Raw genomic sequence first — 12924 nt, forward strand, 5'->3', positions numbered from 1 at the left:
GAATTACCTGCCTCAGGTCACACAGCCGTTAGGTGGCAAAGCTTGGTTTGAGCCAAGGCAGTTTGCAGGGGAGGGTGACAATGGGGTTGATGGATTCCCACTGGCATCCCCCCCACCCTACTGTCACATTGGTCCCCTCCAGTCAGCCTCAAGGCACCTGCCCTCCAGAGCCTGCAGCAAGGGTCTGCCTGGGGGTCACGGGGGACAGAGACGCTGCAGGCAGGCTTTGGCCTCATCTTTTGTTTTTGTGTTTGTGTTTTTTAAATATGGAACACTTCAAGACTCTGCGTGTCATCTCTGCACAGGGGCCACGCTCCTCTTCGCCATCCTGTTTCAGTGTTAGTGTGTGTGCGGCCGAAGTGAGCACACCCTGTCCTTCGGAGAGGAGGCTGGAGGCCCTGGGATGGTGGCACCAAGGGGACTGAACTTCCCACAGGGAGCCGGGAGCCTGGGTGAGGGGGTGGAGGGCTGCAGGGTGTCATCTTGGCAGGAGTGAGGCTGGGTGTGCAGAAAATGCGTTGGTGGCTCAGAGCCTGATGGTGCCGGCGGGGTCCTTGAGGCCCATTGCCCAGATGAGAACATTGGGGCCCAGGGTTGCACAGTCTGGGTGGGGGGGTCTCTCTGGGAGAGTCTGGCCTGGTGTTCTGCTGACCGTCCCCTGACTTACACCCCTCGCCACCTGAACCAGGGTGGCCTCTGATCGGGTGCAGGGGACAGGCAGCAGTGGGGATCGGCCCCACAAGCTGGTGTCAGCGGTGTCTGTTTTGTGAGTTCACAGCTGCTGGGAACATCTGCTCCGTCTCCCACCGCGGCACCAGCTGCTTCCCTGCCCCGCCCGCTCTGTCTGCTCTGTCTATGGCTTTTCTCAGTTCCTTGCCTTCTCTGTTCTTCCTCCCTCCTCTCTCATTCTCTGGGTCTCTCAGAATTGGTCGTCTCTGCCCCATCCATTGGGTTGGTGCCAGCCCCTCCAGGGCCCTAGGACCCAGGGGGAGGTGTGACAGGCGAGCGTGACAGGCTGGGCTGGGGGACAGCACTGCGGGGGGAGGGGGTTCCCTGGCTGACCACTCGGAGCTTCAACTCCTCATCTGTAAGCTGGGATAACAGCACTCGCCTCAGAGGGCCATTGTGAGGGGGGAGGGCTGACGACAGTGCTGGGGACTTCCTAGGCTCCCTCTGCTCCACGCCCAGGCTCAGAGTTACTGTCCTTGTCACGCACCCCATCCGTTCCCAAATCTGGACATGCCCGGAACTCCTGGGAAGTCCGAGGAGCTGCAGATCGCAGGCCCATTCCCCTCGCATGCTTCTGCCCCGCCGCCCCACTGAGGCCGCATCCCTGCCAAGCTGTCCCTGCCAGAGGGCCATCCGCCTCTGGGGTGTCATGGTGGTCGACAAGAAGGGCTAACAGGTGGGGTACTGGTGCCCGGGCTCAGCCCTCCGAGCGTCAGTGTGCACATCTGTGAGATAGGAAGAGGAAAGCCTCCTTCCTGGGCTTGCTGAGAGAGCACCATAAGCTCTCACCGCAGGCCCCACGGACCTCAGAAGGGCCCAACGAATGGGGCTGACTGTTCTCATTGAGCCCGCCAGTGTTGGGGGGCTCACCCCCTCCAAGACGGGTAGCAGGGGTGCATGTTCTAGATGATACCGGGGTGTATTGACAAGGAGTCCTCGCCTCTGCCTGCTGGTCGAGTCCCTCTCTCTCCTTCCAGAAGCCTCTCCCAGCTGCTCACAGTGCTGACATCTTCCTCAGGCCTCCTGCAGCCTGACCGGCTGAGCCCACACCTGGCACCTGTTTCCTGCTGGCTTACTCATTCTCTCCCACCTGGGGTGTTGCAAAGCCTCCCAAGGGCTTGTGCTGCCCTCCCTGGCCCTCTCCGCTCCACTCTTGAACCTTATCTAGAGGGATTAAAAAAAAAAACACTTTATGGGGGGTACTTCGTAGTAGAGAGTGCTCAAATCTTAAGTGTGCACGGCTCGATGGATTTCTGCATGTGTAAACTCTGTAACTGCCTCATCGACCAAGATACAGCGAGTTCCAACAGCCCAGGAGTATTCCCCTGGGCCCCTTCCCAGGCAATAATCTCCCAGAGGGAACGGCTCTTCGGACCTTCATCTCCAAGCTAGCTGCATCTCCCCCTGAGCTTATTCAAAGGGACCCACACGGCGCATAGGCATTTCTGTCTGCCTTCTGCCACCCCGCGTTATGGCTATGAGATCCATCCCACACTTACGGGCCTCGGAATTTGTTCTTTTTCATCGCCCTGTAATATTTCACAAAGGGATGGGCCCCCACTTATGTGCCCATCCCGCAGTCCAAAGACAGCAGAGTGGTTCTCAGTTCTTGGCTCTCATGGAGAAAGCTGCGATGGCCATTTCTGTTCACGTCCTTTGGCGATCATTTGCTCTCATTTCTCTCAGGCAAATCCTTGCGAGTGGCATTGCCAGATCATAACCCGGGCCTGTGTTTAGTTTCCGTAAACACTGCCAAGCCGTTTCCCAAGCAGTTAATTAACACTCCCACTAGTAGCGTGTGAGAGTTCTGGAAGCTCCACATTCTCGTCAACTCAGGGAGCTAGCATTCCTTTTTAATTTTAGCCACTGTGCTGGGAGTATAATGGGATCCTATTGTGGTTTTAATTTGCGTTTCCCCCATGAGTGATGGCTTTGGGGACTTTTCACATGCTGACTGGACAGCTGGACACGTGCTCACTGAGTAGCGCCCATTCCAGGCCTTGGCCAGTGCTTTTTTTTATTGGGCTGGGTTCTTTTCTTGATTTGGAGGGTTTTCTTCTTTCTCTCTTCTCTCTCTCTCTCTCTTTTTTTTTTTTTTTTACATATTCTGGGTTTGATTCGTCTGTGGATATGTGTATAGGCGATGTGTTCCTCTATCTTCATCATTCACTTTCTTCCTCTCACAAACACCTCTCTTTGCCTCCTTGGGCCGTGTGGTTCCCAACACCGAGCTTTGGAATGTGTGTGTGGGGGATCCCTCTGCCAGGTGGGATCGCCCTCCTCTTTACCTTGCCAGGCTTGCTGTCCAAGACCTAAATCAAACCGCTTTCTCTAGAAAGTCAGCCCCTTCCGGCTCCTGCTCCGTGGCTGACATCTCTGTGTTTTGTATGCTCAGTGTGCACAGCCCAGTGGCTACCATAAATGTATGTGTCCAGGCATCCGCGTGCAACTCTGGGGCGGGACGGTGTCTTCTCTTTGTTACCTCACACCGTGTTACCTCACACCGTGCTTGGCGTAGGTTTTCAAAGGTAGGGCTGAGGTAAGGCCGGGTTTGCCTGGGACAGTCCCCATTGACACCCATGGATGCAACTTGCTTATTAACAAGCCCGCCTGGAGGCCCCGAGGGGAGGGGAGCGGGCGAGGGCACCCGGGGCTGATGGGGAAGAGAACACCCGTCTCAGGGACAGATCTGGGTCTAGTGCTGACCTGCCACCGTGTACTGTGTGCTCTCAGGTAACTCCCTCACCCTCTATGCCTCAGTGTCTTCTTCTGTGAAATGGAGAGAATCAGTCTTTGCCCATGCCTCACCAGGGGGTTGTAAGGGTAAACGAGATATCCGAGGAGAAAGCATGTGCAGAGCACAGGGCCGATGCTCAGAGAAGCCACTCTTGCCCCTGCCGAGCCCCACTGCACCTGCATGAGAACAGAGGGGGCCCTGGGAGGGACACTGAGTGCGCTCTGAGGGGGACAGGCATGTCCCAGTCCGGGAAGGCCGGCCGAATACGAGCATCTCAATCCGGGTGGTGGCTAAATGTCCTTTTCTGAGTGTTCAAACTATTTCAGAATTTACCTTATTTTTCAACTGAATAGTGAAAGTCCAGATTGGATCTCCCGATGCTCTGGGCTGCTGGCGAGGCGTCACCATCAGGCACTGCACGTGGACCAGGCCGCCTGCGTGGGGCTGCCGTGGGCACGTGTGGGGCTCGCCTCTGACAAAGGAGGACGCACGCCCTGAGTCCAGCTCCGCACACCCTGTTGGGTGCCAGCTGGCTGAGGACATGTGTTTGAGGGGTGGAGGGAGAGTGAGCCCGTGCCTGGGACTCTGCCGGGGTGGGTGCCAGGCCTGTGAAGGGGCCAGAGGCAGGAAGTGACCACGGCAAGCTCAGCGGACGTCCAGAAGTCAGAGTGGGGCTTCATGGCCCCCATTTGTACAGCTGGGGAGACAGACCCAGAGGCTGGAGGGGACTTGATCAAAGTCATATGGGCAATTCTTGGGGCCGGGTCTCCCCCACTGACTTCACTTCCCACTTGCCCCCACGCTTGCCGGGGATCGGGAAATGTTTTTCTGGCTTCCCCTCAGGCTTTGAAAGCCTGAAACCCCCTAGTCAACCCCCAGGCTTGGGCCGACCTCTGTGTCTTGGACCTGGGCTCCCCAGCATTGAGATCCTCTGAGTCCCGGGGTGACCCCCGAAGAGCCCAGGAGGTCCAGCGGGTAGCTCTGGGAGCTAGCGTGGGCTCCCAGGCTCGTGGAGGTAATTATGGGCATCTCTTTCCAGCTCCGAGTCTGCTAACTAGGGGCTGGTAGCCTGCAGAGGCTGTGGTGGGAGTATTTGCATCACGGAAACTGGCAAATGCTCCGTGGCGGGGCTTTTCCCTGGCCACTGAGGGTGGCACGTTTCCCAGCGGGCCACTGCACCCCCATCCCCGTCCTGCCCTCCGGTCAACCCCCAGCCGCAGCAGCTCCACTTCCTCTGTTTATACTTTGGGCTCCAGGAGAGATTTCATTTGAAGGAGAATGCTCCTGTTTTAAAAAGTTTTGAAAAATTATTCTTTTTAAAAAAGATTTTATTTATTTGAGTGAGAAAGAGAGAACGTGTGCTGGCACAGGAGCAGGGAGGAGGGACAGAGGGAGAAGCAGATGCCCCACTGAGCAGGGAGCCCCACGTGCGGCTCGATCCCAGGACCCTGGGATCATGACCTGAACTGAAGGCAGACGCTTAACCGACTGAGCCACCCAGGCGCCCTGAAAAATTATTCTTTTAACCAATTTATTTGTTGTCATCTATTCTGGGTGTGCCAAGGAAACCTATGTGTCAGGGACTAACCCGGCCTAACTTGTGTGCTCTGAACTGACCTCTGAGTCCTGGGCTCTCCTGGGCTAACAGGTGTTCCAAACCATCCCAAGTGTTCTAGGATGTCATGTGTCTCTGGATTAATGTGGGGGACTGGCTGACCTGCGAGCTAGTTCTAGGCTAGCCTGGGCTAACCTACATGTTCAGAGATAAGTTGTAGGCTCTGGGCTATCCTTGGCACCTCTTCCAAGCTAATCTGCAAGACCTTGGGGGCGGGGGGGGGGCTCCCTCTTCCTCTCCTAGAGATAAGAACCAGGAACAGAACTCCAGTCCTAGTGTCCTCTTGGATCTTCAATGGCGGGAAAGCTGTCCTCAGTTTTCCTTCTGGTGAGCATAACCAGGACCCAAGACTTCGGAGTTCCTTCAGGAACGGACACCTGGGACTGCCTCAGGAGTCCACAGCCAGCCTCCTCCTGAGCTTGTGGGGGCGGAGGAAGACACGACCCACTCTTGCCTGGCTCAGGCAGGACTGGGCTGGGCAGGTGAGGGACAATGGGGTAATTGTGGGTTCTGGGGAGGAGGCCAGACAATAAGAGGGCTCCCTGTTCTTCCCAATTCTTTCTGTAGAAGGAAGGCAGAGACCTCAAGTAAGTCTTGGCTTCATCCCCAGGCTCACCAGGAAGCCCCCTCAAGAAAGCCTGGCATTTGTGCTCAGTGCTGCGTCTGCCAACGTCACCCCCACCCACGCACGGTTTTGACGGAAGGAGAATCATCTGTCCAGTTGGCAGGTGGGCCCACAGAGGCTCCTAGGGGCCCAGAGCCAGGACGCCCTGGGCCCTACCTCTGACACCAGTGCTTCCGAGACTCCAGGTGGCCTGTCAGAATCCCTGTCCGGGAGCCCACCCTCTGCCCCTGGTCCTTCATCTGCTCTCCGGGAGGCAGCGCAGAAGAGCTACCATGTCCCCCACTTCTCCCGGCCCTGGTAACCCCCACTCTGCCCCAGACCAAGAGCCTGGTTCGTGGGATCCGCTGGGCCTCGTGGGGAGAGTTTTCCCTGTCACATGTGCCCCTTGGGTGCAGCCACGGCATGCTAGATGGATGCCGTGACAAGGACGTCACGGCCCCCATCCCCACGGGGAAGGCCAGTGCCCACCTCAAACTACCCGCACCTGGAATTAGGTCCGCTCCACAGCCATCGTCCCCATCTGGCCACATTCGTCCTTCCCACCTCCCTCCAGCCCTGACAGTCAAACCCGACTCACTCCATCCATCTTTCTACCCCTAGTTCCTGAGCCCTTCCCAAGGATGTGTGCCGCGCACGCCAGGGAGATGAAGCCCTTCTCTGCAACTTACTACTCCTGAACCCAGCCCAGCTCTGCTCCTGCCACTCCCTCTATGTGCAGGACTCTCTCCCGTCCCCTCCTCCAGGGACCCTTCCCTGACTCCCCACATAGGACCTATAGGTCAGCTGTGACCCTGGGGTACCCCCAGACCTCTTATTCCCTGGGCATTCTTGTGGCAACCCCAGATCCCTCCTCTGGGTGGGTGGGCTTGGGAATACCCGCAGCCAGCAGTTCAGCCCCTGCCTCTGGGAAGGCCAGCACAGCCATCAAGGCCTCAGCAAGGGCCCTTGCCCTGGGTTGTCTGGGCTGGCTGGGGCTGGCACAAGGGTGTTCGCGCTCACCAAGTGTGTGGGACAGGGAGGTGCCCGGAGACTTTCGGAGGCAGGCTCGCTGAGCCTTGGGTTTACAGGTGGACTTCCAGACTTTTGTCACCAGCTGGACATGGTGCTTCTGTTTCTGGTGTCTCACTAACCCCTCACTGTCCCTGTTTGGCCAGAATCAGGGGTGGGTGGGCAACCATGTATGGAGGGGTCTGGAAACCCCTCACCCTGAGGGGGTGCTCCTGGTCGCCCTCAGAATAAAGCGTGAGTGCCTCCAAGGCCCACAAGGCCAGCAGGGCCTAATCCCTGCTGGGCCTACGGTCTCAGCACACACCACACGCCCCCACCTCTGGGCCTCCTTCCTCCCACCTCTGCCTCCCTCCCAATGCATCCCTCTCCCTGCATTGTTTCTCTCCACCTCCCTACCCTCCCCTTCTCTTTGTCCACATAACACAGACCCATCCTCAGGGAAGCCTTTTCCATGCCTCAGACCATGTGGATTCCACCTGCTCTTTGCCTTGTGACCCTGTCCACTTCTGCTTGGTAGCAGTGACCTTGACTGTGGAGAAGTAATAGCTGAGTCTCACTGGCTGTTTACCATATGCCTTCTGCACCACCATCCTCTCTCCTGCCCTCGCCTTATGGAAGCTTCAGGACGGCGGGGCCCTTGCCCGTCCTTGAATGAATGAATGAATGAATGGGAGCCGAGACTGCAGGGGACGATGAGTGAGGAAGTGAGAAGGCCAGCCAGCGGGCCTGTGCAGTGGTCTAGGTGGGCACAGGAGGCTGCCCTTGGCCGCGTGCCCCTGCGTGGTGGGCGTGCGTGGCTGGCCTCCTTGGGTGGAGGGGGCGCAAAGCGGTCAGATTTCAGGCTGATATTGGAAACAGAGCCAACAGGCTTTGTGGGCAGAGTGGATGTGGGGTGTTTGCAAGAGACTTGGCCTAGCTAACCAGGGAGTCAGAGGTGCCCCTGGGACGGGAAAGGCTGAGGGTGAGCGGGTTTCGGAGGGAAGCCTGGGCTTCTGACCATTTCAGTGTGAGGGGCCTGTTGGGCTCCCGGTGAGGGCTCCCGAGGAGGCAGACGGTGCGCCGTGTGAGTCCTGAGTTCAGGGGAGAGGCATTTTGGAACGGTCGGAGGGTGGGACTTGAAGGTGTGGATTAGATGAGCGTAGTAAGGGCATGAGGGGCCCATCGGCTTTAGGAGGTCAGGGCCATGTGGAGGCGGGGAACAGCCTCAGGGCAGATGGGGTGGCACAGAAGCCTCAGAGATGAGGGGCCCGGAGAGAAGGAGGGAGAGGAGGGCTGGGGAAGTTTCCAGGAGGTGGAACGCAGGAGGATTAGAAGGCAGAGAGAGAGTCAGGGGGAAGGCTTGGGCTGGTTGAAGAGGCTCTGAACTCAGCGCAGAACGGCGTTGCTTTAATGCATCGCAGACAGGGAGCTGCTGGTGAAGGTTGGTGAGCGGGAGATGCCTATGACAGGGTGGGCTTTGGGGACCCACTTAGTGGCTGTGAACAGGAGAGCGGGTGCCTGGATGTGGAGACCGGGCTGCATCCATGCTAGGGCCTGGATATGAGTTTAGGTGTCGGGTGACCTTCAGTTTCCTTTCCTGTCAAGTGGACGATAGTCCTAAACTTGCTTAAGGAGGCGGCTTCCTGGGGGCATTTACCTGCCCACCTTCCCTGGGGCTCCGCAGCCTGCCGTTCTGACACTGGCCACTAGGTGGCAGCCAGTCCCCAGCAGCCCCACCTGTAGCCTGGCCTGGGCCGGGAGGGCTTTCCTAGGGATGGTACCAGGTTGGCACTGCCACCTCTCAGCCTGCAGTTTCTTGATGGAATCTTCTTTCCTTACCCACTCACCAGCCAGAGGCTTCCGGGGCCTCGGGGCCCAGGGGGAGGCCACAAATGAGAAATTCTCTGTGCACACCCCCTGCGCGGGGACCTCTCTCTGGAGCAGCTCTTTGCCAGGCATGGGGCCCAGGGGACACTCTGTGTAGGGTTACCAAATGGAGCAACTAAATACAGTATTTGAGACAAAATTTTGCTGAAAATTATTCATAATTAATCTAAAATTCACATTTATCTGGCAGCCCTCACCCTGTGTCAATGGCCCTCGTGGGTGACACGGCCCACAGTCACGGACACATCTGCCCTGGGCACAGGCTGCCAGGGCTGAGAGCTTCAGAGAGGGAGCTGGCACCAGGGTACCAAACCCAGCTGTAGCTCACAGTCCCCTCCCCTGCATGCTGTTCATCGGTATATCCATCTGTCCATCTAGCCATTCGCTCATCCGTGCCCCTACCTGTCTATCCGCCCACCCATCCATCCATGCAGCACCCAGCCTGCTGCCTTTTTTACTCCCTGCGGACCGGCTAGTCTCAGAGACTGTACAGACCTCTGGTCACTGTCGTCACGTTCTCCTGGGCTCTATTTTTGTCCTTCCAGGTCCAGCCCACTTGGCTTCTCTCTGGAGACTTGGTAGAGCCTGGTGGCCGAGCAGGAAAGAGCCCACGGCTCCTGCCTGCTTTGAGGGCCCTGTGCTCCATGATGCGTTCAAGCTGGACACGTATACCCCACTTGCCCCCTCCCTGGACCAGGAGTGTGTCCCCAAGAGTGTTGGCAATTGCACTTTTAACAGGCAGTGGTGTATGTGAGGGGACCGGGAAGGGAAGGGAAGGGGGAGCAGGGCCTGGGGGAGGCTGGCGCTATGGGCAGGATCCAGAGAGAAGAGCCTTCCCAGTGGAGATACAAACCATTTCTCCTCACCTCCGTGGGGAACATGGGGCTTAGGACCCTGAAGGTCAGCTCGGGGATGCCTCCCAGAGACCAGCTGGACCCATCTCTTGCTGCCCAAATGTTAGTTTGGAAACTGAGTCCCAGAGAGGGCCAGTGAGTGACCTAAGGACACACAGAGTCCCACCCCCTGTCTGAGCGGAGTATCCTGCAGCCTCCAGGCTCTGATCTACTTTCGCTCTTGGGCTCCTTGAGCCGTCTTCTATCCCCCAGGGGTTCCTTGCAGCCCTACATGGGGTCCTCTGCAGGGATGCCGCCCTGGGTCCCGATGAAACGGCCCCTTCGGCCCCTTCGGCCCCTTCGTCTGTCGCCTCCGCTGTGAAGAAGATTCACGAGGCAGGTGAGTTAGTTTAAAGTAACCTGCAGTCTTTTTATCACCTTGATGGCTACAATGGATTTTGTTTCAGGTAGTCTCCATAAGACTTTAATTAAATCAGGAACTCAGCCCCGCCAGCTTCCCTGCTGCTTATCAGCTTCTTAAGGCCGTGATTCATTACCCAGGATTATTTTTTTTTCATCCCTGAAATAATCTTTAAAGGCCTTCTATCAGGGAGATTAAAGCCATAAGTCATACACGCCCACGTGGACGCTTTGTTTGTGCTGCACGTGGGTGGGGTCGAGCCACCCAGAGGACTGGGCCCCGGCCTGGTGCCCTGGCCGGCCGGAGGGTGGCTGGACTTGTGGGTTCTGGGGTAGCCTGGGTGGCTGGGGAGCGATGACCCGGGAGCTCAGCGTCGGGCTTCCCTTTCACCACTGACACCCGATGTTCTGGGTTGAAGGGCCGGGCCTGCCGCATAGTCAGCCTCTGCTCTCGGCAAAAATACACAAACATAACAGGACAGAGAGAGGGACCCAGCAACCCTCTCAACCTGCTACCCTGTTCCCTGCCTTTTCCTCTCGTTCTGCTTTCTTTGTTTTATGATCTTTCTCCTTCCTTCATTCCACAAACATTCACTCGCCCCTGCTCTTGGTCTCTCTGCTCCGGGTTCCAGGCAGGGCGAGACAGACGGGATGCCCATTAAGGGATTCAGACAAGTAGTGAGCAATGATGCCACATTTATCTCTCTCTCTGCCTCCAACTCTCTTTATCTCTTTGTCCCCACTGCCACCCCACCCCCTGTCTTTTTATGTCTCTGTCTCTAAAATTAGAGAAGCCGGAGGCTAGACTGCTCCCTGGAGGAAATGGCCTTTGGGCGCATTTTGGATTGTTCAGTGTGAATCTCCCCTGGACCAGTTTCCTAGGGGGCAGGACGGGGCTGTCTCAGTCCAGGTCCCCAGGCCCTTGAGGATTAGTGAAGTTCATGGTTCAGGCTTTCATGGGGACAAAGGCGATGAGGGACATGGAGGGAGGAGGGCAGCCTACCTGGAGGAGGTGGTGATGGAGACTCAGGTGGGGCTGCAGGGAGCTTGCGCCTGGAGCACAGCCTGCCCCGCTCTGGTTTCAGAAGGAGCTGGAGTGGATCCTGAGCCACAGGCCGCCAGCGCCTGCCTCGTCTCTTTGCTGGGCGGAAATACATGGTGCCAAGGTTTAGCTCTCGATGCTTCCCCCAGCCCAGTACTTGTCCACTGCCAAGTTCAGTCAGTCGCTCGTGACCCAAGTGTCCGTGTACTCGTGCTGTGTTGCTCTGAGTCAAAGGTGCTGGCTCGTGACTGTGGCTGCTCCGTGTCCTGGAGGGAGGCAGCAGATGTAGCGGGTCTCATGTGGGGTCCCAGGTAAGTCTAAATTGGGGCTCAGAGTCCCACGGCCCCCACTGCATGGCGAGGCCAGGAGTAGCAGCAGGCACCCGTAACTTGATTTGTGTAAATGGATCTGCGTCTGTGGGGAACATGTCTGTGAAGTCACCCCACACGTTGTGGTGGGTGGTCAGAGATGGGGCGAGGGGATCTGGGGGCTGGGAACCTGGGCTGAGATTCGGCACCTGCCCCCGGCACGGGGCCTGCAGCCTACTCTGCACCCCAGCACACGACTGTCTTTCCTTCTCTGGAATGTGTCTTGCTCTCTTCCATGTCCTGGCCTTTGCATAGGTGCTTCCTCCGCCTCTGTGCACCTCCGTGTCACCCGGACTCCCCTGTCTCAGCTATGCCACGCCGCCGATGAGGTCAGGTCCCTGTTCAACGCCCTTCTAGAACCAGGTGCTCCTCTAGAGCCCTGGGTGCAACTGGAGCCCATTGGCGTGGTGACGGATCCCCACAGCACAGGACTGCCAGCACGGCTGGGCCCCTCTGCCTGGCACAGAGCAGGCGATGGGCCACACCGAAGGGACTCTGGGGACATGGAGTTCCCAGGGGGAGTATGGCCCAGGCCTGGAGAGAGAGGCATCCCCGAGCCCACTTCTGCCTGGAACACAGAGGGTGTCTGTGATGCAGCGGACCAGCCTGGGGGTCCTGGGAAGGGATCAGACTGGCCCCCCCCAGCTCCTTTCTCACGAGATCACTGGAGGGGATTGGGCCCAAGCCTGTGGGAGAGCCCCTCCCCTTCCCCGGCTCCCAGGATCTTCCTGGGGCGGGACAGTGGCTGCGGTTATGCGGTTATGCGGGAGGCAGACACCACGGTCACCTGTACACCGCAGGCTGGCCAGCTGAGCAGACATTGATATTTATATTGACCTGGGTCACACATGATGACTTCATCTTCTGAGACAAAACTCAGAAATACACGCAGAGCCTTTCAACTCCAGGCCACCTTGACGTTCTATAACATCTGCTCCCGATGTGGGCAGGGGGGCACGTGGCTGCACCAAAGCCCAGGACGTCATCGCAATGGATTGAGTTTCGGGGGCTCTGGGCTGACCTGTGGTTCATCCAGGAATAAGGGGTGAAGGCCGATGAGGGAGAGGCGATTAGCTTGTGATCTCAGAGGGGAAAGGTCTTTCCTTAAAATGACATCTCCTGTTTACGGAGCGCTCAGCATGCTCTCTGTGGAAGTGCTTGGACGGGGCTCTGGAGCCTTCGAACAGCCTTGGGGGTAGTTGTTCCTGTCCCATCTTCCAGATGAGGGGTCCGAGGGGCAGGTGCTGCGTTCCTTCCTTCCCTCATTCATTCGTTGGATCTTGCGCTCATCAGACGCTCTCCCAGGGGCCCACTGGGGGCTGCACTGCGCTCATGGGCGTGACAGCCGCAAGGATGACAAAGGAACTATGCTGTTCTGTGTGTCAGGCTTGCCTTCCTACCCGCGGCCTGATTTTACTCAGTGATCCCAGGAGGGAGATGTTTCATCCTCACCCCCTTTCAGCTGCTGGGTCTCTGTCCCGTGAGTGTTCCTGCACCAGGACTGGGCCCCGGCAGAAGCTTCCTTGACTTGAGACGGGCAGCAGGACAGCTGAAGACAGGCTTCCCGCCGAGAGGGCACAATATCTTTTCTTCTGGAAGCATGGACCACAGCAGGCGTGGCGTGCTGGCCTCCCCACCTGCCCCATGCTAGCATGCGTGCTGGCCAAGCGGACGCTGAGAG

The 12924-nt window shown here is 57.9% G+C and overlaps 1 long non-coding RNA gene and 1 other non-coding gene across 2 annotated transcripts; one reads left to right on the plus strand and one right to left on the minus strand.

Annotated features, from left to right (window-relative positions):
• Positions 1-260: 260 nt before the first annotated feature.
• On the minus strand, positions 261-369 carry LOC117802845. Its single transcript, XR_004626365.1, has one exon. It is a non-coding gene; the product is annotated as a U6 spliceosomal RNA (small nuclear RNA).
• Positions 370-4985: 4616 nt separating this feature from the next.
• Positions 4986-9329, plus strand: LOC117802693. Its single transcript, XR_004626150.1, has 3 exons — positions 4986-5563; positions 5692-5809; positions 6307-9329. It is a non-coding gene; the product is annotated as an uncharacterized LOC117802693 (long non-coding RNA).
• The last annotated feature ends 3595 nt before the right edge of the window (positions 9330-12924 follow it).

This window comes from Ailuropoda melanoleuca, chromosome 6 (genome assembly GCF_002007445.2).
Source record: "Ailuropoda melanoleuca isolate Jingjing chromosome 6, ASM200744v2, whole genome shotgun sequence".
Classification (NCBI taxonomy): domain Eukaryota; kingdom Metazoa; phylum Chordata; class Mammalia; order Carnivora; family Ursidae; genus Ailuropoda; species Ailuropoda melanoleuca.